The sequence below is a fragment of the Equus caballus genome, chromosome 18, assembly GCF_041296265.1.
Source record: "Equus caballus isolate H_3958 breed thoroughbred chromosome 18, TB-T2T, whole genome shotgun sequence".
Taxonomy (NCBI): domain Eukaryota; kingdom Metazoa; phylum Chordata; class Mammalia; order Perissodactyla; family Equidae; genus Equus; species Equus caballus.
Window position 1 is genome coordinate 35,171,139 of NC_091701.1, and position 25,726 is coordinate 35,196,864.

A 25,726-nucleotide genomic window follows, 5' to 3' on the forward strand; every position below is an offset into this window, starting at 1 on the left:
CTGCTTTACTGTTTTAAAAGTTTCAAACAGATTTGAGTAACTCTTAGCTTTAAAGTTAGCCTTTCCCCCTCCATCTTGTAGAGGGTGCAGGGGGCTGTTTTAGAGGTAGGTGATATTTGAGGAAGAAGAATGCAATATTGGGGGCATATGCTTAGAAAGTGGAGAGACCTGGGTTCTGGTTCCAGTTGTGCCTATTCAATCATGGTATGAATTGAGCATGTTCCTTATTCTCAGATGATATATGTTATCTCCCTTAGAGAAGGGCCTGTTAGGTAGGAATTATCAATAAATATTAGCCGTTATTATTGGCTTTTTTCTTAGAATATCACTTGAAGATTTAGTAAAGGTATGGAAAGGTTGCTGTCTATGATTTGTCAACCACTGTTGGCAACTGAGACATTGTTCTGTGAAAGAAGAAAATATGATATATAAAAGAGTGAAAATTTCTTTCTTCTAGATTAGAAACTGACTGTAGATAATATACTCTATAAGAAAAATATGCCTAATCAACCTGTTTTCCCCTTATGGCCATAATTAGTACATAGTCCTGCCAGTAAAGGTTGATAATATAGTCTTCTCACAGTGCCAGTTCTCGATTCCATTTGCAGATGTAATTCCAGATTGTATGCAAGATTTGAATTGTATTATGGAATCAAAGTGATTGTAATAGTCACACACAGTTCCAGGAAGGAGTGAATCATGTGTTCTGGTTATTACATGAATGGGAGACCCAGAGCTCAGTTAGCTGATTTAACATCTAGTCAGAGAAACTGGCACTAAGGGAGTAAACACAATTCTCATTTGAAAGTGCGAGCAGAGCAGGAACTTCAGAGCTGTATGCTCTTTTAATGAAGGTTGTTAATGGAGTTGTTTTTGAAAAATGAAGGATTGGCTTCCTACTAACAATTAGCTGGCCTTGCTCTTGATTCCTCACGATAGGACCAAACCCTGTCCTGTGCAAGTGTTAGAGAATGTTTGGCTTCACATAAGAGATCTCCCTTTCATGTCTGAAGAGGCAAGGAATGTAATTTTCAGTTGCTTGGAAGATTTAATTTTCAAAGCTGTGCCGTTAAGAAAAAAAGAGCCGAAAAGTCCTGCAGGCTGTCATTTTCTTAGTTTTATCTGAGCTGGCCTTGCGTTTTTGCCCTTTGTTCCGTTTGAACGGCTGAGGGATATTAGTTTAACTCCCTTGGCAATTTGGGACCACGTTTTGTCTGTTGGAAAATACAGTTACAAATCACGTTTTTTACAAAACAAAGTGAGGCTGCGGAGTCTCTCATTTTGATCCTCTGAGGAGTGAGAGGCTGTTTACATTGAGCAAGTGAGATATATTTATTCTTCTTGACAAAGCCAAATTATTTACCAGAAAGCTCTTTAGTTTCCTGTACCTAGCACTTGACGGCAGGGTGCCTTAAAAAAGCAGGGAACCAAAAATAAGCAAAAGAATGAGCCCTCAGTGCAGCCCACGTGGGGGTGGGGGGTAGGGGGTCGGCGCCCGGGTAGGGTTCTGGAGCCACCCCGCTTCAGGGCTGGAGCCAACATTTGTTTCCTTGTGGTTGGATTTAGAAACTTTTAACCCTGCCTTCTTGCACTCGCTGAAATTTATAAATAGGAACCTTTTCTTATGCTGGGTCCCTCGGAGGCCTGCTGTTAGTTTGGGGTTCTGAAGGATGATGGAATTTTGGAAACAGTGCTCTTTGTCTGCAGCGTTGCCAGAACCTTTGAGACCGGGAGCCCACCTTGGCCTGTTTTAACCCAGTGGTTCTCAAACCTTGCTGCATAATAGAAGTGCTCTGGGGAGCTTTTGAAAATTCCGAATACCAGGCTGTACCCTGTCCTGAGCCTGTCCTGACTGAAGCAGTCTCAAGAGTGTGGGCCCCAGGTGTCAGGCTTTCTTAAAGCCCCCGGGGGAATTCCAGAGCACAGCCAACTGAGAAGAGGTGATCAGATCTGCTCTAATCTAAAGATTGGATTGTGCACTACCCACCAGAAGAAAAGAGTCAAATGCAAAGTGATGGTCTAATGGGGGCGCTCTTAGATGTTGGGGTCAGGCAGAGTGATTTCATTGCTCTGATTCATCTAGCCTTTCTCTATTACAGTAGCTGAGGCTTTATGAACCCAGCGTTTCATAATCTTCCTTTATTAAAATAGAAACCTCTCAAGGGGGTCCTGAAGTGTCTTCAGGTACCTTGAGGTGTGGTAACTTCTGCTAACTGGTAATAAAAGATCAGCAGGTTCTAGGTGTCCACTTAGTGTTGGTGGAACCGCTTTGGTCACCTGTTTCTCAATTTGTGTTTTTTGTGAAGGTCCGTAACCCTGTATTTGTATTTCTGATTAAAAAGCTTCAAAAAAGAATTTTTCTTTTAAAATAACTCATTGGCTTGGCAGAGCCTGGCCACACACGAGCTCACCCGGCTGCCAGGCTGACCTCGGCTAAAGGGAAGCTCCTAACAGCCTTGATTTGTCCCGCTGAGGGCGAACAGGTATGTTTTGCTACAGAAGTTCTGCTGTTTTGGCTGTGGGATGCTGCCCCAGACACCTGTGAGTGTTACAGAGGACCTGGCACTGCGTCAGTTACCTTCCTAAAATCCAGAAGAATGGTGAATTCTCAACTATGTCTGGCTCCAAGCGATTCAGATAAGGGATTGTGTGTCTGTGTTGTGTTGTCATTAACCAGTTCTAGAGTCTCCTTTGCAATCACACAGTGTGCCTGTGCATTCCGGTTCTGCTACTGATTAGCTGTGTAACTTTGGGGAGGTTACTTGACCTTTCTGAGCCTCAGTTCCCTATCTGTAAAGTGGCACAAATGATGGCATCTCCTTTGAGGGCTATTGTGAAGATTAAGAGGAATAACGTATAGAGGATGTTTTAAAAATAGAGGTTTAAGGAAGCTGCAAATACCACAAGTTCTCCTTTGGGAAGTATAATGGCACATGGCAAAGCTTCAAATATAGGTTCCTTCTCAGTGGGGGTCCACTGTGTACTAGAGTGATACACCGTGAAGTGTTTTTTTCAAGCTGTAGGTTAAGATTGGGTCTTGGAATCTCTGTAGTAGGTTGTAATCTTGTGACCATTTGATATGGAAAAGAAATATAGTAACGGAATAAAAAGGATTTGTGCCTTACATAAAGTAAAGATGATTTTTGTGTGTCAATTGTTTTTTTATACCTGTTCACTTGTCTATGTGTATTCTGAGTCAGGATCCTTGCCTTGTGGGGGTCGCAAACAGGTAGGGGATTGAGTCCCCAAACTGTTGTTGCGGTCTGCTTATTGTTAATGTACTGAGATGGTCTCATACACATATCCTACTCACATCGTCATTCAGAGAATTGAGAAAATCATGGGGGTGATGTGAGTCAAAGTTCCTTTTGCTTATAATATGCAAAAAATCAAGACTAAAGCTTGCCTTGTTTTCCGCGGTTGCTTTGGTTCTTCATTTTACGTGGCATCTGCAGACCCAGTGTGGAAAGGTCTCCATAGAAAATATTGACAGTACTCTTCTGTTAGGAAACTCCTAGTGTAAGAAAGGCACATACTGAATTTCTTAGACCATTAAATATTTATGTGTGTTATCACATTTGGGATTTTCTGTCCTTAGGGCATTTGTTTAATCCTAGGATAAATTTACTTAAAACCAAACCAAGGAACTGTCTTTGCTCCTATCCCACCCATCTTGCTTTCCCAACAAGAGTGTTATCCAGTGATCTTGTCCCTGGACCACTCCATCAGGAAAGGTCCTTAGCTCTCTGATTCACGATATATTTTTTTAAAGATTGGCACCTGAGCTAACAACTGTAGCCAATCTTCTTTTTTTTCTTCTTTTCCCCAAAGCCCCCCAGTAGATAGTTGTCTCTCCTAGTTGTGAGTGCCTCTGGTTGTGGCATGTGGGACGCTGCCTCAGCATGGCTTGATGAGTGGTGCCATTTCCGTGCCCAGGATCCGAACTGGCGAAACCCTGGGCCGCTAATTGTAACGCATTTTAATTAAATGGAAGGTGAGCTTAGGTAACTTGGTGTAATTAAGATGCGGTCAGCACTTATTTCATACACCTGTTTAGATCTTTCTTGACAATGATGAATGACTGTTAGTTGGGTTTAAATGGACCTAGGGAGCCATTGAGCTTTTACTTAACAGTTGTTTTTATTTTTACTTTTTGAGGAAGATTAGCCCTGAGCTAACATCTGCTGCCAACCCTCCTCTTTTTGCTGAGGAAGACTGGCCCTGAGCTAACATCCATGCCCATCTTCCTCTATTTTATACGTGGGACGCCTGCCACAGCATGGCTTGATAAGCAGTGTGTAGGTCCATGCCTAGGATCTGAACCAGTGAACCTTGGGCACTGAAGCCGAACATGTGAACTTAACTGCTACGCCACTGGCCGGCCCCACTTAAGAGTTCTTGGTCTTATGGCTGGGAAGCAGAGGAAAACAGTCATATAGGCATTTGAAGGGGTGTCATTGTTATCTGAGTTATGTCACTAAGTTGATTGTAGGGATTTTTGTCTTTTTACAGGCTGTGTAACATGGTGGAATGAAAACTTGGTGCTTCACCCCTACGGCTTACTCTCTTATTCTCAGTGACTATGGGCGAGTCATTTAATCTTTTGAAACGTGTTTGCTTATCTGTAAAATGAGGAAACCTGCACGTATCCAACTCACCTTGAATAATTATGCGATAATGAGTGACGTGTGAAATCATTTTTGTAGACTGGTAACTGCTGTTCAGATGTAAAATGCATAGTGATAGAATACTGGAAAATTTTTGAGATAGGATCTGTATCTGATTCATCTTCCTACCCATAAAATACAGTTAACATAAGCCTTGTAGCAGTTGAGTAAATTCTGGGATGTTTGCCTCTGAATGACTCTGAAAGCTATTAGTTTTGTTTCTCTCTTTGATTTTTAGATGTGAATATTGAGATGATGAGGCTAGATGTTCAGCCTCTTAGACTGAGATCTTGACACAGAAAATGGGACTCAATCTTAGATTTAGCACCTTGGGTGATTGCACATTTCTAGTAAGGCCCACTATCCCTTGAGTAGAGCGCCTAGGGCCAGGTAGGCCCTTGATGTACTCTGCCTACTCCTCTTTTATAAACACAGTGACAATTCATTTTGAAATTTCTGCCTTGAATGGTATCCTAAGGAGCATGTGGATGATGTCAACAATGTAGCCTCCTTTCAGAGTCTTTGGTGGCAGCTGGTTGAAATGCCCCAAGCTTGTACCATACTAGGAATGGCTGTACTTAAAGGACCTGCTGTATTTACTATTTGGTGATATGCTTTTATTAGCCATTTGTTTGTTTTCTATTTATTGTCCTGTAGAGGGAAAAAAAGTGTTACCAACATTTTGTACATTAGAGATGGAGTTTGACTTGCACAGGGTCATACAGTTACTGAGTAGCAGACTCTACAGGAACTCTCCACTGCAGGCTGGACGCCCTGTATAAAGTTATTGCTTGAAATGTTTGTGGAGTTTTAAAAAAATAATAATTCTGTTGACCATGCAGTCCTTACCTCTAAGAAACAGTAGCTCATGGGAAGAGTTCTAGGCTGAGAGGTGAGTCCATTGTTGGACTAACTTGGGGGCAGAATTTCCTATCTGGGCAGTTAGACTGGCCATTTGTATAACATCCTGTTTACCTTTTTAATCTGCAAAATAGGATTATAAACACTGATTAGTTCCAAAAGCATGAAAATGCCCCTAGTTAGAAACAAAAAGTATGGGAATGCTTAACTTTCCTAAAAAGGTGTGGCGAGTAGCTTGATCCCTCCCTATTTCGAAAGCTTATCATAATGATCTAGCACAATCAAGAAACCACTTAGTGTCCTCAGTTAACAGGAATTATAGTTCATTAATCCATGGCAGATACTGGCTCCTTAAATCCACAAAAGCTTATTCGAGAAGAGCCTACTCATTAGTCTTCTCTTGTGGACCTAAAATTTTAGTAAATTCTGGGAACGGGTGGGAGAAAAAGGGATACCCATATGACTGGGAAAGTCTCTTAACTTCTTGGGTCCTGAGTTTCTTCATCTATAAAATGAGGGAGTTAGGATTAGATGACCTTTGAAAAATATTCCAGAACAAAACCAACCCATGGTGTCCAGGTTCTGGTGCTTGCTACCCACCCCATCCTGAACTTGTTTTTTTCATTCTTTGATTCATTTCAGTTTTGCTTGCAGTAGATCATAGATTATCATGACAAATTGGGGTCTCAGGAAAAGCAGTCAACGAGACTGAAGGCTTGAGCAGATTGTTCAAGAGTTATTGTTTAGGTTTTTGGTCTATTTGGAGCCTCTCTAGTCCTGGCCAATCCAAATAGGTGAGGTTCTTACATAATTTTACAGTGACAAGTTGAAAAAAAAAAAGGCAGAGGGAAGCAGAAGATGGACGTTGAGTATAGGTTGGACAATAACAATATAAAAATGGCTTGGATTCTTTATAATTATGGTTTGACGTAGTTCCGGTAAAGTTGTCTTGGGTTAAATGAAGTGATGCATAGTGTATATATACACACAAACTATATACATGTAAACATAGCAGGTTCTAAATTTAATGCCCCAGTGTTGTTTCATACCACATGTGATTTTTGTCGAGTCAGCACAGTCTGCTAAACCAAGCCTCAGGAGACTTGAGCCCTTGCATAAACTGATCTAAACACTATTGATAATGCACAATTGGTGGTTAAAAAAAATTTAAAATAGCAGAACCCTTGTTTCCAAAATTAAAACTTAAGAACCACACTATATAAAACAGTTAAGAGCAAAACAGTTCTATTTTCCTGGGCTCCTTTGGGGCCTTCAGGGGACCTTGGGGACTTAAGTTACATTGTCTGAAAACTTCTGATTGAAAATCTCTCAGTTATCATTATAAGGAGGAAACATATAACAAATATCAAAATTACAAAACAGCTTTGAAGAATTATGGTGGTGAATTGCTTTTGTTTTTAGTATGGCAGGAACTAGTTCTCTACATTGAAAATCATCTGTGTTTAACGTTGAGTGATTTAAACAAATACCCATTATTTAATGGATGTCATGATGCAGCATGAGAACTGAATTTTAGGGGTTTACTGCCTTATGTTTACTGAAAAAGGTATCAAAGACAAAGATGAATTTTAGTAAGAAGTTTATATGGACCAAGTTAAGTAGAAAGATTAAAATTTGTGGTCTGGTCAATTTCAAAGCAATATATTAAATAAAACTGTATAAGCCTGAATATTAGGCAACTTCCGAATAAGGCAATATCCTCTTTTCTCAAGAAGAATTTCCAAACAGAAGTTTTGACTATATAAACTTTTTGAAATATAGATAAAATAATGGAAAGTATATTAATATTTATTTACACACAAAATATTATATAAAGCACATTCATTTAGAAAATCTGCATTTTCCACTATGTTTTCAGGAATCAGTTTTATTTAAACTCTTTACTTGTGGTTCAGCATTAACTTCTTCATCGCTGGAACCTTTTTTTAGTTCCTCCTATGGTTCCAGAGCATATCATCTTCATTTCCACCTAACTTTTTAAAATATGATACTTTCAGAGTCTGTATGATGTTGCAATTTTGCATTAACCTTCCAACTTCAATACTTTTAAAATTGAAATTACCTTTATGGTGTCAAAAAATAATTATTTGGAAAGAAAAAAAGTACATTGGCTTTTTGTTGTTTAATAACTGGCAGATTAACGGATCATGGGTGTTGTAGATTAGATTATTGTTTTCATGTCTTAATTCCCTCCTCTGCCATGTGACTTATATTTCGTGAGAGTATATTTCCTGCTCCACTGATGTTGGGTTTGGCCTATAACCTGTTTGGCCAATGGAATATAAATGAATGAGATGCAAGCAGATGCCTTAAATATGATTGAACTGTTGTGCTCTGGTGATTGTCATGAGAAAAATATGCCACAGCTAGCTGCTGCCTGTTCAGCCTGGATCCCACAATGAGTCAGGCGGTGTAGCTGACCAGATCCTTACTCTGAGTGGATAGATAGGCTCAAATCTTTAGGATGCATCGGACTACAACCACCTCTTAGCCTAGCAGATCTCATTTGACTACTATAACTCACAAATCGAATAATGTTCTTATTATTTTTCTTTTGTCTGAATTAGCAGAACCAGAAGTTGCACCCAAGATAGTTTACTTAGATAATTTCTATATCAGAAATATCTTTGGGGATGCTGGCCATCTACCAAGGGCTCAATGGTCTATGCAGGAAGCTAGGATTCTTGACAGTAGGCATTTTCAAGAATACACCATATGCCAAAACCAGATGTATGCAGTAAAAATAATATTGCCAGACTTGAGTGCACTGTTCGTTTCTCCAGTGAGACCTCCAAAGGGCCTGTGAATAGAAGCTTGGTGTTTTCCTCTTGGATGACTCATTTTTGAGTATAGTAGGAAGAAAATTTTGGCCTTTGGGTAAGGCACAGTTCCAAAGTCTCTCTATACACATTCGTTGAATTTTGTAAAATACGTGCACGTATACATGTGAACACCTCCCATGTTTGTCTGGAGGTTTTGAGCGTAAATATGTGTGTGTGCCTACTTGGTCTGCCTCTGTGTGTGTGCTTAAATAAATTTATTGCATGTACTCTTATTGCTCTTGAAAGAAAAGTAAACACTACGTGTACAAAAAAGTTCAGGCTTATACACTTAAAAATTTCTTCTTAGCAGAGGAGTTTGAGATGGAATAAAATCTCTAATTGTATCTGCATTTATCTACTGCTTACCCAGTTTACTCAAGAGATTTAGATCCCAAGTAGATAATTTAATTGAAAATGGCCAATTGGTGCTGTCTTCCTGAAATACATTTAATTGGCCAAATTTGAACTCCCTCCCTTTCATAGTCATCCGTTTCCTTTCAGATGAGTAACTTGATCCTGCCTCTGACTGATGGAGCACTTTCGGCAACCAAAAAGCAAGACTTTGGCTTTTTAAATACTTCTCTACCCTAGTTTCACACGAGTCTAATGTGGGGAGCTTTAAACAATAGTGATGTCCAGGTTCCTCCTTCAGGGATTCTGGTTAATTGGTCTAGAGCAGAGCCCAGGTGCTGGTATTTTTTTTTAAAGCTTCCCCAGTGACTCTAAATGATAGTCAGAGTTGACACCCATCGATGTAAATACAGCCTTCCTGCAAACTGTATTATGTAAACTCAGAGTTTACATTAGAAATCTGTTTTACATGTAGGATTGTCCAGTTAGATCATCTCCACTGTTCAAATCAAGCTGATAATGTCAGATCTTCCAGGAAATCAGCAAGATGTGAATTTTCAGCCTACCGCTTTTAGATTGATGGAGGAAAATTAGTTTCATCAGTAAAGCCTTAATGCTAGACTGGGGATCGCTGCCTTCCTTTATGACTCCATTCAGCCATTTGGGTAATTCGCGGAGTTGCCTCTTAAATCACACCGCCTCAGTCAACTTTATAGAGACTCACTTCAGTTGGGGTGAACTTTCCTTCACGGTGGAGAGGAGCCCAGTGGATTTGCTCAGGTGACCTTGGTTACGCTGAGCACAGTAGAGCCTTGTTAAGGACCCAGGAGGCAGCATCTTACCTTTCTCTGCCAGATGCCTATGTAAATAGTCAATGACAGGTTGCTATAAAAGTTTCAAATACAAAGCCTTAGCATGTGTGCTTTTTTTTTTTTTTAAATACTTGAGTCCACAGAACTGGAACTGTGTATTTTCTTCTACCATATAAATCTTTTTTAGACAAGGATAGGATTTTCTTTCTCCCCCAGTTACTAAATATTTATCTTGGGGATATAACCTAACTGCATATACACATATTTCTTTCTGTTCATATTTGAAGCAGTGTATTAGTTCCACAAGTCAGCAGGACTGTACTACACTAATTAGTGATAATGTGATGTGTTGAGTCTGTCTGATTCATTCTTGCCCTTCTCTGAGGACCCTCACAGCCTGTGGGGAAGTTGATGATCATTTTCTGGAGACTGGCTTTGATGGGTTTTGAGTATAAGGCTCTGTGATTAAGAGTATAGATTCTAGACTTAGACTTTTTGGATTTGAATTCTGGCTTTTCCACTTAATAGCTGAGTGAGGTTTTTTTTTTTTTAATTTGTCTAAACCATATTTTATTCACCTACAGAATGAGCATAATCATTGTTACCTAACTCATAGTGATGAAATGAGATGCTTCCAGCCTTTAAAACAGTTGTTTGCATTCTGTAAATGTTGGCTGCTGCTGCTGCTGCCCACCACTGTTATTACTAGTGTAACTAGTACTGCTTGTCCTGGGACTGTCCCCAGTTAGTACTCTTAGACGGTAGTATAAAATATCAGGTAAACTGAGGTTATTGGTGAATTATTAAGAAAAAGAATCACTGTCTTTCCCTAGGCTTTCATGTATGTGTTCTCTCGTGTAGTCTTCTATTTCATGAGTCAGAGGCTTATCTCTCTCGGGTTACAGGCTCACTGAGGGCAGGAGTCTTTTATTCCACGTTAAAAAAAAAAAAATCCCATCTCTCCACTGCAGAGAATGCAGAATTTTTGTGTATCAGCTGTATTGAATATATGAGGCTGTTAACATGAATCTTATGGTAGAGTCCTATAGTCATAGGAATTCCATAAAGATTGGACAGGGTTTCTTTATGATACATTGACTTAAAAAAATGCCTAGAGACATCTTGGAGTGGCTGAAAACTGGAAGCTTAATTCTCCAAGTTCATGTCTGTGTTGCTGTAGTCTCTGACTGGAAAGTCATCGTTGCCTTTATCCAGAGGAATGTGCTGAAACAGTAGTAGGTGTTGGTTAAAATTAGAATCAACTATTTCCATAACCAGAACTCCAGACATGTTAAAAAAAATAAACAAAAGTGACTGAGCTCTACTAGTTTTTGCTTGGGGGTTCAAGAGGTTTAAATCCAGTTCAGCTAAATACGATTGGAGTCTGTCCCTGAACTTGCACATGACATGCATGGCAGACTTCCTAAACTTAGTGATGGAAGCTCAGAGCTCTTCCATGGCACTTAAAAATTGTCATCAGGAGCTGAACAGCAAACACCATGACTTTCCTCTCATGTTGTCTCTGTCGTGCCCTCCCTCCCTGAGGCTGAGCCCCAGGGAAGCAGTCAACACTGCCGTGGCTTGCATTTAATAGTGTGTCCACGCTCTCCAGCTCTCCTTTACTGGAAGAGAGCTTGCCAAGGCCTCAGGACTGTAACTGTGCACATGTGTTTCTAGACTACTATAGGAATTGTTCATCTCTTGAAGCTATTTATTTGTAGCTAATAGCTAGCATTTGATGTCTCTTGAGAAATGCATACACAGCCCCAGTTTCCATGGAGGGGGGGAAGGAAAACTGTCCAAGATCCAGGTTCCTGTTTTTGTGTAAGGAAGATGCAGTTTGCATGAGCAAGACTTGTAAGATGTATTTGTACAGGGTGCAGGCATTAGTCACTGGTGCTTAGTGTAACTGCGGAGATGGGGCCAGATAACGTATCCTCTAGACTGGTCAGTTGTATTGAATCAAACTATTGCCAGAAGCTCCTGAGTAAGCAATTTTTAATGGCACTGGCTCCGATCACTTCGCATGTGGTTTATTTTGGCCTTTTTCACCCTCACATGCTGAATTATAACAGTGCCACTGGTGTGCAGTTTCAGACTTTCTCAGTTTTTCCGTCAGAAACCTAACATTTACAAAACGACTTTAAATATTTGCTTCAGTCCAAGGTCTTGGCACCCAGCACCTTTTTTCTTGCTTACATAATTTTGAAAGTCCGTGTAGCCATTTTCTCAATGAACACGTGTAATTAAGAAGAGAGGGAGAGATCAATGGCTTTAGGATTCAGGCTGCAAGCAGTGATGCAGAAGAGATTTGCTTTACTGAAGGAGAACAGGATGTGTTTGGGGAATCGGAGTCTCTGGTGCGTTCATGCTTGGTGTCTTGAAACATAGCTGGATATGGTAGTGTCTTGGGGTTCTCATAGTAGCTCCTGAATATGAGATGTGGTCATTTTCAAGACTGCTTACCAGTGGTAGAAGAGTATGTGGTATTTGATGTTTATTTATTATTATTAATTTTTTGGTCAGGAAGATTGGGCCTGAGCTATCATCTGTTGCCAATCTTCCTCTTTTTGCTTGAGGAAGATTGCTGCTGAGCTAACATCTGTGCCAGTCTTCCTTTATTTTATGTGCGATGCCCCCACAGCCTTGCTTGACAAGTGATGATAGTTCTGTACCCGGGATCCAAACCTGTGAACCCTGGGCTGCTAAAGCAGAATGCACGAACCTAACCACTATGCCACCGGGCTGGCCCCGTTATTTTTAAGTAAACTTATTCTTGAATTTACAATACTCTGATATGGGCAGTTTCCAACTTAAAAATGATTGTACATGTATTTTTAAAACTTAACTGATGGTTGTTTGAAAACGGAAAATATTTCCTCCGTACAAATAATGTTATAAATTAAAAAAACCAAGCATATTTAATATAAAGGCACTCCGGGAAGGGGGAATCCAGTGACTCTCTTTTGAATAAGGATATTGTTAAGGGGCGCCATTTTGCCTGGTAATTGAAGCAGAAGAGAGACTACCTCCCCTCCCACCGTACAGGGAAAGAAGAGTTTGAGAAGAAGCTTAGTGAATTCACTGCCAAAGGAAAACTTTAAAAGTATGTATTTATTTGTTTGTTATGCTACACCCCAGGCTGTGCAGGGACATGGGAGAAGCCTGCAGTTTTTGAAAAAGAGTATTTTAGAGATAGGATTTTATTGTACAATTGGCAAACTCCTCACCTTTGGGAATAATTGCTCAATTTCATGGAAAAGGCCAAACATGGATGCCTTGAGGTCTAAGATAAATAGATAGCAATGGAGTGTGCTGGTCCCCATGGTTACCAGGAGCCCAGCCTGAGTGGATTGCTATCCTGAGTGTGCCTGTGTCAGGATCTGCCTGTGTCACCTTTCAGCTGTTTAGTATTTGCTCTCCTTCTTGAATCAGCAAAAGAAATCACTGTAAGATTAATTTGCAGGATGTTCCCCTGCTGTACTGGGTTTGTGTATGTCACAAGACTCAAGCTTCCTGCCACCGTCTGTTAAAGGAGAACTTCTTATGTCTGAACAATATTCCATTCTTTTGGGAGCTCTTTACATAGCTGGGGCTGGTTAAGAGAGAAATGGGGACTGGGCTGTCAGCATTTTAACTCAGAAATAAACTTTGGGGCTTGTTATGAACTGACCTGTACAAGAAAACCTCAATTAACCAGCATTACTTGGAGAAAGGGCAGTTTCTGGTTAATTGAATTTTCTTTTGAATTGAAGGTTAAAAATTTTACCTTTTCTCAATCATTATTATTAACTTTCTTTCTTTGGCTTTTGCAATTCAGATGTCAGGATTTTGAAAGTAGGTTGGACTTTGAGTTAGTCTGTAATTGTACTTTGGAACATCCTTATTCGTTATGAATCTTGTCATTCAGGTTTACTTTCTACAGGGGTTTACGAGGCTCCGGGCATGGCCACGGAGTTCTGTAAGTTTGTTTTTTTGGAGAATTAAGTCCCTTTTTATGTTATTTTGTTTTCTTGCATCTTAGATTCAGAATGAAAAAGCAGTCTCACCATGCTCAGCATCAGTAGGCCTGGTTATATAATCCTGTTCTTTGAGGGTTTACAGATATTCTGGCAGAATATAATAACAGAAATGAGTCATTAGTAAACTGCTTAAGATACTGATTTTTCTTCCATGTGAGTTAAAGTCAAGTTGTAGTTACTTGAATTGGCTGTTGAGTTGGCTGTTCTGCATAATCCAGACAATAAGTGCATCTGGCAGATAGGTATCGAGCGCCTGCTCCACTCTCTTGGTGTACCGTGCTAGGCAGTTTTCTTGTCAGTAATGATGTCACAGCATAAATCTACCAACCTCTGATAACCTTTGCATAAACCTTATTTTCTAAGAGCAAGAGAAAAACTTGTCCCTGAGGGACTTTGTGGTCATTAGCAGTTCTGATTTCCTTGTCTGAAATTAGTGGTTGAAATATTGTTAAGCTTTCCAGCACTTTTTTTTTTGCACTCAGTACATAAAAATCAAGAAATTTAATTGCAAAAGTTAAAATCTTGTCATGTTTATTAATCATAAATTATAGATATTTAAGAACACCGAAATTTTTCCTGAACATAGGTAGGGAATTTTTATTTATTTATTTATTTAAAGATTTTATTTTTCCTTTTTCTCCCAAAGCCCCTCGGTACATGGTTGTGTACTTTTAGTTGTGGGTCCCTCTATTTGTGGCATGTGATGCCGCCTCAGCATGGCTTGTTGAGTGGTGCCATGTCTGCGCCCAGGATTCAAACCGATGAAACCCTGGGCCGCCGAAGCAGAGCTTGTGAACTTAACCACTCGGCCACGGGGCAGCCCCAGCAGACTTTTTCTTTTTGAGGAAGATTAGCCCCGAGCTAACATCTGTTGCCAATCCTCCTCTTTTTGCTGAGGAAGACTGGCCCTGAGCTAACATCCGTGCCCATCTTCCTCTACTTCATATGTGGGACACCTACCACAGCATGGCTTTTGCCAAGCAGTGCCATGTCTGCACCTGGTATTCGAACTGGCGAGCCCAAGGCCGCCAAAGCGGAACATGTGAACTTAACTGCTGCGCCACCTGGCCAGCCCCTAGGTAGGGAATTTAAATGAAAGGATTACTTCACTTTCATCGAAGATCTAATACTGATTTTCAAATATGTCATTGAGTTTAGTGTCTCCAAGTAAAGACAGAGTTTGCATCATCATCTATTAATGATAACGGTATTTTGAAGTAGCTAAGAATAATAGTTTGTATTTCAGATTTTGACTTAAATAAAAATGGAACTTATTTCTAAAGTTTTCTCTCCTTAGTTCTTGATCTAGCCATACTATGACTATCAAAAGGCAATCTTTAAAACATACCTGCAAAAAACCTGAAGAAAATGTGGCAAAGGTTAGGATTTGACAAGAGATGGGTCTGGGTTTATGGGGAATGCATTATATATATGTATTTATGTGTGATTGAAATATAATGAAAACACTTTCAGATGAATTTTCTTTTTAGAAATTTATTTTCTATGTATCTGTGTTTCATTTTAGTACTGTGAAATGAATGGACTCTATCCTGGGTCTTTTTGGGGTTTGTGATGTATAGATGATAAAGTGAATTTCACACTTTTGAAATGAAGCAATCTACCTCTATCAAGTTTTTATGAAGAGTTTGCCTATGGGTGATAGTAGCAAGTGTCATCTTATTATTTGACAGTTGAGGGCAAGAGAGAAGTCAGGCCATTGGTGGAACCCTTAGAATTGGTAAGCCAGCAAATAAGCTTTTTAGCTGCTTAATCCTAGTTGTTTTATTGGTATTGAAGGCTAGGTCACACCAGCAAAACTCGCTCAATCCAAAGTGGTATTTTTCCAAGATATAGACTGGTCATACAAGAAAAGTGAAGATAACAATCAAAGAATGTACTTATTTTATATCTACTTGGGATCTAGAGTGCATAATATGTGTGTGTGTGTATATATATATGTACTTATGTGTGACTAAATATAATGAAAACACTTTTAGATGAATGTATACACACTCCCCCCCCACATATATACACACACACATATACCCATAATGTATACACATGCGTACATATACACATACATGCAGGTATATTTTTCATCACAGTACTTCCTTGTAATTTATGTAATTTGTCTCTAGAACTAGTAACCTACACAGATTGACCTGAAACAATCTGCCAGATCCTAGCGCATGGTTTTGATGTCAGTTGGGGAATGAGATGGAGTGTGGATACTGTGGCACTATGTATAGGGCAGAGGAATTTACAATGCAAATACTTATGTGGGTTTCTCTCTCTTCCTTCCCATTGAAATGATGGGAAAGGAATAAATCCATAGGAAAGAGGAAAAGAATCCTTAGAGGGCAGGAAATACTGAGGAATTTCTGGAAAATAGAAGGCAGCTAGAGTCAGAGGAACACTCTTGTGATATTCCTTCCCCTAAAGACAAGAAGATGAAAACATTGGCGAAGTGGGAAGCAACTTCTGGGTGGAACCCCAAACAGTGTCTGAGTTCAGAGTCCACTGAACAGGGAGTAGGAACGGTCATGCATTGGGATGGAGAATGTAAAGGATGCCTGTGGAATGGCAGCATCTGGTGGGCACACTTCCCCCACCCCCACACCCCATCCCCCCAGTATAAGAGTTGTTGGCTGATACTTGCTCACAGGCTAAAGCATGAGAGGAGCTCTCTAACCAAAGGAGCTTTTGGAGGCGGGAGGAATAGCAGGGAAGAATTGAAGTTAAAGGAAAGCAAGACAACAGCAAAATAATTCCTGGCTGTGAAAACAGATAGAAAGGGAAAGGCAGCACCCCAAAAGGGAAGGAAATATGATACCCTAAAAAGGAAGGAAAGCCTTCCTTGTGTGTCCTCATCATGCCTTCTAAATGCCATTTTAGAAGAGTCTGCTTTTCGGCTCTTCCCCTTGTGGGGAGGAGCTAGAGGTGAGAATTGCCTTATACTACAGTGGAGGAAACCTTCACCTCTGCCTGTACCAATAGGGATGTGATGTTTGAGGACAATGAATAGCGTGAACAAAGGATTAAGATGAACAGCACAGCTCACCCCAGAGCAAACAGCCTAGCTGCGAATCCTCTGTGCTTGCTATGTAGAGAATATAATGCCCGTAAGGGCAGAGCAGAGGGCTTGGAGAACAATGTGTCCTACACTGTTAACATTCTTACTTACCCCTCTACATTGATGCTATTTTATTGATTATAGTTAACATTTTAGACTTTAACGAGTTTTTAAACACATGGCTTACACCTTGAGCTTAGGAGATGGTGTCGTGAAGACAACCAGCCAAAAATTCATTGCCAGAAAAGTTTGCATGGTTGATAGTTTTAATAAAAAAAATTGTCAAAATATACTAAGTTTTAGTCATATTAACTGAACTGAAAGTGTTGCCATTAGGGGATATAAAAAACATTACTTGTATTTTAGTGGTAAACCATGAAGAATAGTTGGGTTTTTAATTAGCATTGTGTGGGTACTTATGAATTAGCAAAGAGAATGTGTGCCCAACCCTTTCAGTTCTCCCTAATTTAGAAAAACAGATGCTAGATCTCTAGTTTTGCTTGTTACTGGGGGAGATTTAAAGATTGCACTAAAAATGTCTTAAAGTGTTCATTTTGCCATGGCAGAGGTGATGAGGAAACTTGCAAAAAAGGGAAGAGGAGAGGCATGGGTGCTGTGGAAGTAAACCTGAGGCCTCCGTGAGCAATGAGATTAAGACGAGGGGTGAGATGAGGGAGAGGTTAGGGATTGAGAGGATAAAGGAAAATAAAATGCAGGTATATTGTATTTCGTTCATTTTTTCTTTGAAAACCAGAAACTTATATACCATGCTCGGGCAGACTCTGAGGATTTGAGGTTGCTGCCACAGTTTATGATGTACCCGAATATAAACTTTCCTGGAAGTCTTTGGCCTCTGAGCTGACTTGTCTGCTGTGTGTGAGCCAAGAATGTAACATCTCTGTTACATGCACAGGCTACAGATGCTTCTCTTCAGCTTTTGTGGTTCCAAATGTGTGTGTGTGTGTGTGTGTGTGTGTGTGTGTCTGATAAACTTAAAAAACCTGTGCTTCCATGCCATGGCAATGAGCCACAGCCTAAACTTGAGAATCACATTCGGCCTTGCCATACACACTGGATAAAACTATATTTTCATAACTGTAGTTTATGGAGGTGAAAATGAATAACCAAAGGGAAAATCATCAGGCTCCAGGCAAGTTGTTTATGGACCAGTGTGTGAACAGAACATCTGATTAAAAAAAAAAATTACAGCTGGGTGGGGATGGAGAGGCAAATGTGTTATGTAGCTGGCCAAGTAATATCTGGCTCTGTCAAAAAGTGGAAAAAAGTGATCTTAAATGTGTTACATTATTTTTATTCCTTCCATCTTGCTTGCCATTTGTCTCAAATAATGCTGCTGATTCTTGAGCCCGCTGTGTTAACTCAGTTGTGCTGTTTGTGGGGGTGCCCAGGGAGGTCTGGGGATAATGGTGCTTGCCTCCTGCTCACTCTTGCTGTTGCTGTTTGCAAATGACTGGTACAGTGAATGTCTTCTCGTCTGCTCCCCACTCCCAGCCCCTATTGTTACATGAAAAAAGCCAGTAAAAATGAACATCTGGCAAAGGGACCATCCTGGTTTAAGGAGGAAGTTCCCTGGATTTATGATCTCCCTTTTCTGCTCAAGTATAAACTGCAGACTAGCTGAGGAAGAGAACTTGCTGCACAGTCATTCAGGGGTCAGGGGGCCGGAGTAGGGTGGGGCGAGTTGGGGCACTGGAGTTGCTGCCTGGGCCGGAAAAACATTTTCTATCAGCTGAGTGGCTGCTGGCCCGCCAGGATGCTGTTGTTTTTATCTGGATTCAGTTGTGCGAAAGGACAGTGGGTGTGAATTGTTGGTTGGAAGCTCATGGTCTCTTGATCACTAACCAGAGTTAAGCTAAATTGGCCATAAGGAAATTCAGTCTCTTAAATCCCACATGCTAGCCCCCAAAATTTTGCCTTATTTACCCCCTTTCCTTGAGGTTACTTTTAACATCGTGGGATTTCTTTTTCTGTTGTTGTTGTTGTTGTTTTTGGTGAGGAAGATTTGCCCTGAGCTAACATAAGTTGCCAATCTTCCTCTTTTTTTTCCTTGAGGAAGATTAGCCCTGAGCTAACATCTGTGCCAGTCTTCCTCTATTTTGTATGTGGGATGCCTCCACAGCATGGCTGATGAATGGAGTAAGCCTGTGCCCAGGATCTGAATCTGTAAACCCAGGCCACCAAAGCCTAGTGTGTGGAAGTTTAACCACTTGGCCATGGGGCCGGCTCCAGTGGGATGTATTTTAATTTATCTTCATGGTGACTGTTAAAGATTATTTTAGAAATGAACTCTGTCATACAACAGAACGATACTGATCCAAAGTATATGTTTGTACTTAATCACTTATATGCTATGAAAAGCAATAAATTGGTTTTTTAAGAAAATTGCTGACATGGAACGGAAACTTAACATTTTGTTTCTGTTGAAGGGGTTTTGTGGATCACCAAAGTTTGGTAAATTCTGGTTTAGATGTGGTCCTGTGTATTAAACTCGTTGTTGCATAATGACATCTCTTCATTCTGTCCCTCAGAACATTTTCCTTGCTTTACGTAATTTCTTGTTAGAGTAATCTCTACCTCCAAAAGCAACTGGGATAGATTAAATAAAAGCTCACGATCTGCCTATATAAACAAGAACTTCATTTCAGGGAAGATTTTTGTAAGATCACTTTCTAAAATAGCGTAGTATCAGAAATATTTCAGTAATGCTTTTTTTTTTTTTTTTTTAGCAAGGAAATTAGTTCAATATTTTTGGCTTTCTCATCTCAGTACTCAATAATAGATATGCTGTTGTCATTACAGTTTTGACTTTTATCAGTTGGAGAATGAGTTTAGTTTAAGTGCTTTGAAATTACTAATTTTTTCTTCCATTTTTATCTAATGCTTTATAAGTGGGATACTTAAGTGCAGTGTGGAATCAGGAAAATCCTCTTTTCCTTTCATCGTTTTCCATATTTGTGTTGAATTATTTAGGTTTGATTTAGACAAGAAACTAGTATTTTAAAAGATCTGACGTCTAAGCGTTTTCTTTTTTTGGTTAATCATCCCTTGTTCCTTCTGACACTAAATTTTTCTCGCAGATCAGGTATTGTTGCTTTATTGAAATTTGTTTTAACCAAGCTTTTAACCAACCACGTGTAACTAACCATGGGTTACTGATAAAAAGGAACTAGCTGATATGTTAGTAATTATTCTGTTTGTTTTCTTCCAGATCACTTTGTTGTGCAAGATTATTTCATTGCCTCTCTAATAGTTTTTATGAAAACAGAGTCAACAAGAAGTGTGCACCTACCACTGCCCAATATGATACCAGCCATAATTGTGGGTAGAAATTGTAGATGTCTATTTCCTAGCTTTAAAGAATGTGTAGTCTAGTTGGATCAACAAGAGGTACATTGTGAAGCAATTGATGATTGGAAGTGGCATTGTATGAATAAGTTCTAGATGGCGTGGGGCAGCTTGGGAGAGCCATAGGGATGGAAGGAAGCAAGAGATGATTGTGCAATTATGCAAAATGTTGAGGAGGAGGAACTTGAGTTGAGAGTTCAAACTTTTCTCACCAAATTTATCCTCATTTTATATTCGGCATTTGATAGGCTTCCAATTTAATATCTTTTTTCTCTTTACAAAATGCATCAGAATTCTGAAAATGGTCTTTTTAAAGAAAAGATATCAGAGTCAGCTTTCCTAATGTTCTAGAAGAATGTGGTACTGTGGAAAGAAACTAAGGTGCTGATAAAATGAATGGTCTCAGTCACTTTTAATTTGGGCTTGTAGGGTAGCCAGCATTTAGGATCTTGTAGTTTTTCTTAGAAAAAGTCCTTTCAGATATTAACCAACCATTTGGCTTACATATGTCATTTGCTTGGTGAGTACACAGGCTTGGTTAAAAACAAAAGGAAATACACACAGTTGATTTATAAGGAACGAAAGCCAGCAGCATTTCCTGGTGGATCCTTTTACCCATCCACCCCAGGAATGTATGTAGCCCTGGGTAGGTCAGACTGAGGCCTCTGGAAAGCGGAATGATAAACAAGGGTCAGCCAAGTGTGAGGCAGAAGGAAGGGGGCCATCTTCAGGCAGCTGTGAGCTTTTCCTTTTGCAGGGCGAGTGTTTTGTTGCAACAAACTTATAAAAGGCCTTTGACCTCTGTGTTATTGTACTTTCTATTTACCCTCAGGATCTGACCCAAAATAACAAGTATCTTTTTAGTAACTAAGGACAAAGCTGTCAAAAAGCAATTAAATTCGGAAGGAGCCTGATTGTAAAACAAGGATTGTAAACTGCGCAAATGGAGATGGGAGTGAAATTTATAGGAAGACTACCGCCATGACAATAATGCTGCAATGTGGCACAGCTGACTTCTAATTGTATTTTTCCTGTTTCAGTAGTGTTTAACTTTGGCTTAAGAAACATGTTACTAAGTAAAAATTTCTCAAATTGCTACTAATGTCTCTCCTTTCAGAGACAGCCGATATTCATTTGATCTGAGAATTGCCATTTCGGGTTAATTAACACTTACTTGAAAGATTTTAACGTCACTATAGCAAAGCAGTTTTCCCAAACAATTGCATGATGATTTCAGCTTGCTCTTTAAATTTGCTTCAAAATGAAAAGTTTTCTGTAGTGGCCCTTTCCCATGTCCCTTGGCTATTGTCAAAGTAATCCTGAGATTATCAGCCTGTTTGAAGAGTGACCTTGTATGCTTTGGGAATGTTGTCTCTGAAAGCACGTGATAGGATGGTGCAGATTTTATTCATTTGACAAATACTCATTTTCCACCTGTTACGTTGTAGATAGTGTGTATGTGGAAGGCAAGTGGAGTCCACATGGAAGCACATGGAACCATGAACGCAGTCGGAACAAAGGAGTCACCCTTCAAAGTCAGCTCAGTTTAATTAACAGAAGGAAAGTTTGCTCTTGGTAATACATAGACCACCTGGAAATTTTGCATTGGAACACCCTGTTTGGCTCTGCTGCCTGCTCACTGCTTCTATTCCATACTTTACAAAGCCTGTACTTTACAAAGTAAAGGGGAGTTTAGAGTTCTTTTAAGAAAAACTTTTATTAAAAACAACGCTGAGAGACAGGAGAAGAGTCATTCAGGGTTAAAGAATCCTTTGAGTTCCACTCTTATTTCAGGTAATTCCTTTGATGTAATAGGCACATATTGTTTGTAAGTTTATCGTGTTCCTATTCTGTGTAGATCACCTTACCAGACATGGGGACTATAAAGATAGATAAGATGTTCATGCCCTAAATGCCTCCAAGTTGAGGTGGCGGGACACATGTATGCATGTGCATACCCATGTGCATACACACACATACCTACAGGCAGCATATACTAAATGCCAGTTGACTGGAATGCCTTGTTTAGTGTTTTTTCTTTTTTTTTTTTGCTGAGGAGGATTTGCCTTGAGCTAACATCCATGTCAGTTTTCCTCATTTTTTAGTATGTGGGCTGCCAGCACACTGTGGCCACTAACAGAGTGGTGTAGATCTGTGCCCGGGAACCGAACCCGGGCTGCAGAAGTGGATTGTGCTGACCTTAACCACTAGGCAACCGGGCCTGGCCTTGTTTAGTGTTTTAAATTAGAAATTGATGCAGATAGCTGTTCCAAAGCTGTGTTACTTTTGCTCATTAATTTTAGCATCTTCTGCCTGGAACAGTTATTGCTATGGTGCTTGCCAAATAGCGACTTTTCTGTTTCCATCATCCCTCCTTCATGTGTTAGTTGGAATTCTACTGTAAGGAGGAACTGTTCCTTCTCCTCTTGTTATTTATTCCATTATTTATATCAGTATGGACTTGTGGATGTTTATTCTATGAGATATAACCTACTATCATTATTTTTTGTGTTTCTCAAATTGTTCCAGATATGGCTACTGGGAGCCCCTTAAGTTTGGCTCTGTGTTCTTTTGACATGTTCTCATCATTTAGGGGGAGCAGTTTCTTACTTTTTGACACCATAAGATGTTCCGGGCTCCCCTTGAATTTTTCCTGCTCTAGCCCTGGCACCAGCCATTTCTCCAGGAAGCTCCAGTTCCTTTTATTGGAGAAAGGTATATAGAAACCAAAATCTGCGTGCTTGGTGTGCTCGTTGCTACTGAGACATTACTTCTAGCCCTTCTCAGCAGTCAGAGCTAGGGAAAAAAAAAAAAATGTATATATATGTATGAACACACATGCACATCTATATCTGTATATTATAAATCACAGGGTTCATTCTAGCTTCCCCCTTATTTGTGACTGCTTTCTCTGAAGATGGGAAACCTGGCTCATTAGCCACAATATATTTGCTTATTTGTACAAACCTAAACTACACATAAAGTAGTTTCAGAATGATAACATATATCTCTGTGAGATACAAATTTCCTGACTAGAATACAATAGTTATGTACACTGTTAAAATGTATAGTCAAAAGTTATTCAGGTTAGTTCTTTTCTTCTCCACTTTGGTGGGCTTTTGTTATTCATTTGTAATACAGTCAAGTTCACTTATTACTGACGTTTCATTTTGATTCCTGCCACATCCTGGTTGATTTTAATTATTTATTTTTAGGCTATGTGAAATATTGCCATAGTTCTCAAAGTTCTAATGATAAGAAAAGTGTATTCAGAAGGTATCATTTCCACCTCATCCGTTCTACCTCTTTCTCGTTCCCCTACTGTTTTCACCCCCTTCCCACCTTCTCTCTGTAGCTAAGTAATCCCATTACTTCTTGGTTTGTCCTTCCTGTCTATATTTTTTGCACAAATTGGTAGACACATAGGTATTTTCTTCTCTCTTCCTTTCTTATATGGAAGGTGGTATATTAATTTTCTATTGCTGCAAAAAAATTACCACAAACTTAGCGGCTTGAAGCACCAAAATTTTATTATCCACAGTTTCCATGGGTCAGGGGGTTGGCGTGGTTTAGCTGGGCCCTCTGCTCAGGGTCTCACGAGGCTGAAATCAGGATGTTGGCCAGGGCTGCGATCTCATCTGAGGCTTTGGGTCTTCCAAGCTCACTGGCAACTAGCAGAATTCAGTTCCTTGCAGTTATAGGACTGAAGCCCTCGTCTCCTAGAAGCTGCCCACCATTCCCCACCACATGGCCCTCTCAACGACGTGCAGTTTGTCTCTTTTGAAGAGCAATACGAGAGTGTCTCTGCAGTGTTGGATTTTCCTGATGTTTTTTCTTTCACTCTAGACTCTCTTTAAAGGGCTTACTTGATTAGATCAGATCAACCCAGGATAATCTCCCTTCACGTTTGCCACTAATGTAACCTAATCATGGGAGTGATTTCTATCACATTTGTGAATCTGGCTCACACTCAGAGGAGGAGATTGTATAGACATGTGCACCAGCGAGCAGGAATCTTGGGGGCTGTCTTAGAATTCTGCTTTACCGGGTGGCATATCTTAGGTCTTCTTTTGCACTTTACACATTATAATATTATGAAAAAAGAATTGTTATATTTGGTATCTTTCTTTATGAGATATATAGACTTGGTTCTTTAATTTATTAAAAAAATTGGTTTTTGGTAGTTAGGAAGGTTTGAATTTCTGTTCTGGTGGTTACCTTTGTATCTTATCTTTTTAAACAGTGACCTCAGTCACTGGTGTCTTACTTCACCTTATATTATCTGGTTTATCAGTTTTTAATGATATTCTTTATCTCTTACATATTTCCTGTACAACAATCAATGAGTTTAATTTTCCTCTTTCCTCATTCACTCTTCCTTTTTCCATTTTTTTTGTTGTATTATTTCTGTGTTGTCACACATATAACACTATTACATTAGTCTTCCAAATCTGCATTTCATTCTTTGTCTTTAAATTTTGCCGCTGGCATGGTTTTTGTGTGACTTATTTTTTTCTTCTTATTGTTCTGCATAATTTTTGGAAAATATATTACTGTTCTTAAAGCAGGAGTGTCTTTCCTCTTTTTCTTTAAAATCTTGACAATGCAGATATTTGGAGATCATCAAAGAAAATAAAATGGAAGGCAAACAGGTGAATTTACCTGAATATTCAAAGATCTTACCACTTATGTGCATTGTTGAAAACATGGCCAATTGTGCCTACTTCAGAAAGAGAAGGAATGGGTCCTTATCCAATTTAGTGAAGGAATTTGGCGTCTTTGTAAACATCAAGGGCCTGTATGATGAATGTATGGCTTTTTGTAAGGCAATAAGAATGAAGGAAACGGGACCCTCGGTTATTTATAACCTGAGCAGCATAGGAAGAACCAGTGGCATCCTTTGAAATAGAAAAACTGAGTTAATACACAGCTTTTCTTCTCTGGGAGCTTGGTGAGCCATGTTTCCCATTAAGCCTGATTGGGGGGTGAAGTTTGCCCATTGCAAAAGTCTTAGTGATGAGGATCCAGATCCTAGAGGATCAGCATTCAGGATGTCCAAGCTCATTGGAATTCACAGCTAAAAAGCTGTTGAAGCTCCAGAACAATGAAATGAACAGATGAACGGTGAGAATTTGCGTTGACGTGATTCTCCTAGCGATGGTCAGGAGTCCTGTGATGACTGCTCTGCAGCCTGGCCTCCCTCTCTCGGCAGCCGTTTGACTTACTGTTTTGGAGGACAGCTAAGTGTAGGGTTGTTGATTCCTGAGGTCTCGGGCTTTATAAAACACAGCTCTAGAACTTTTCATAACCATGACTTAGTTAATAACCAAAGTCACCTAGAATCTAAATCTAAGAAATCACTCGAATGGAGAGAAATGAGAAAGTACCTAATTTGTGGAAGAATTTCTGACTTTGTTATAGGTCACCCAGGGCCTGGTACAGGGCTTTTTAGGCTGTGTGTCTTTTTAAACCTGAAAGGGTTCCAATTTATATGAGGAAGCTTGAGTGTGAATATGCTTCTACCGGCAGATGGCTTGGTCATCAGCCTTCCAGGCTTGTGACTCTAACGAGATTCTCTTCTGTGGCACGAGCCTAGAATATGTGTCATCCACAAAAACACATCCGTCACTGCATAGATTAGCTAGCGGGATATTGAGTTATAAATTCTTACTTTTGTTATTTTGGTAACCTGGTGCTTTTGGTTCTCCTAATAGTAGTTTCTGGAGAATTA

At 39.7% G+C, this 25,726-nt stretch overlaps 1 protein-coding gene across 27 annotated transcripts in view; it reads left to right on the forward strand.

The window, feature by feature from the left end:
• The window catches only part of FMNL2 (formin like 2), a 294,823-nt gene that overhangs the window by 122,078 nt on the left and 147,019 nt on the right, over nt 1–25,726 (forward strand). The window lies entirely within an intron of this gene.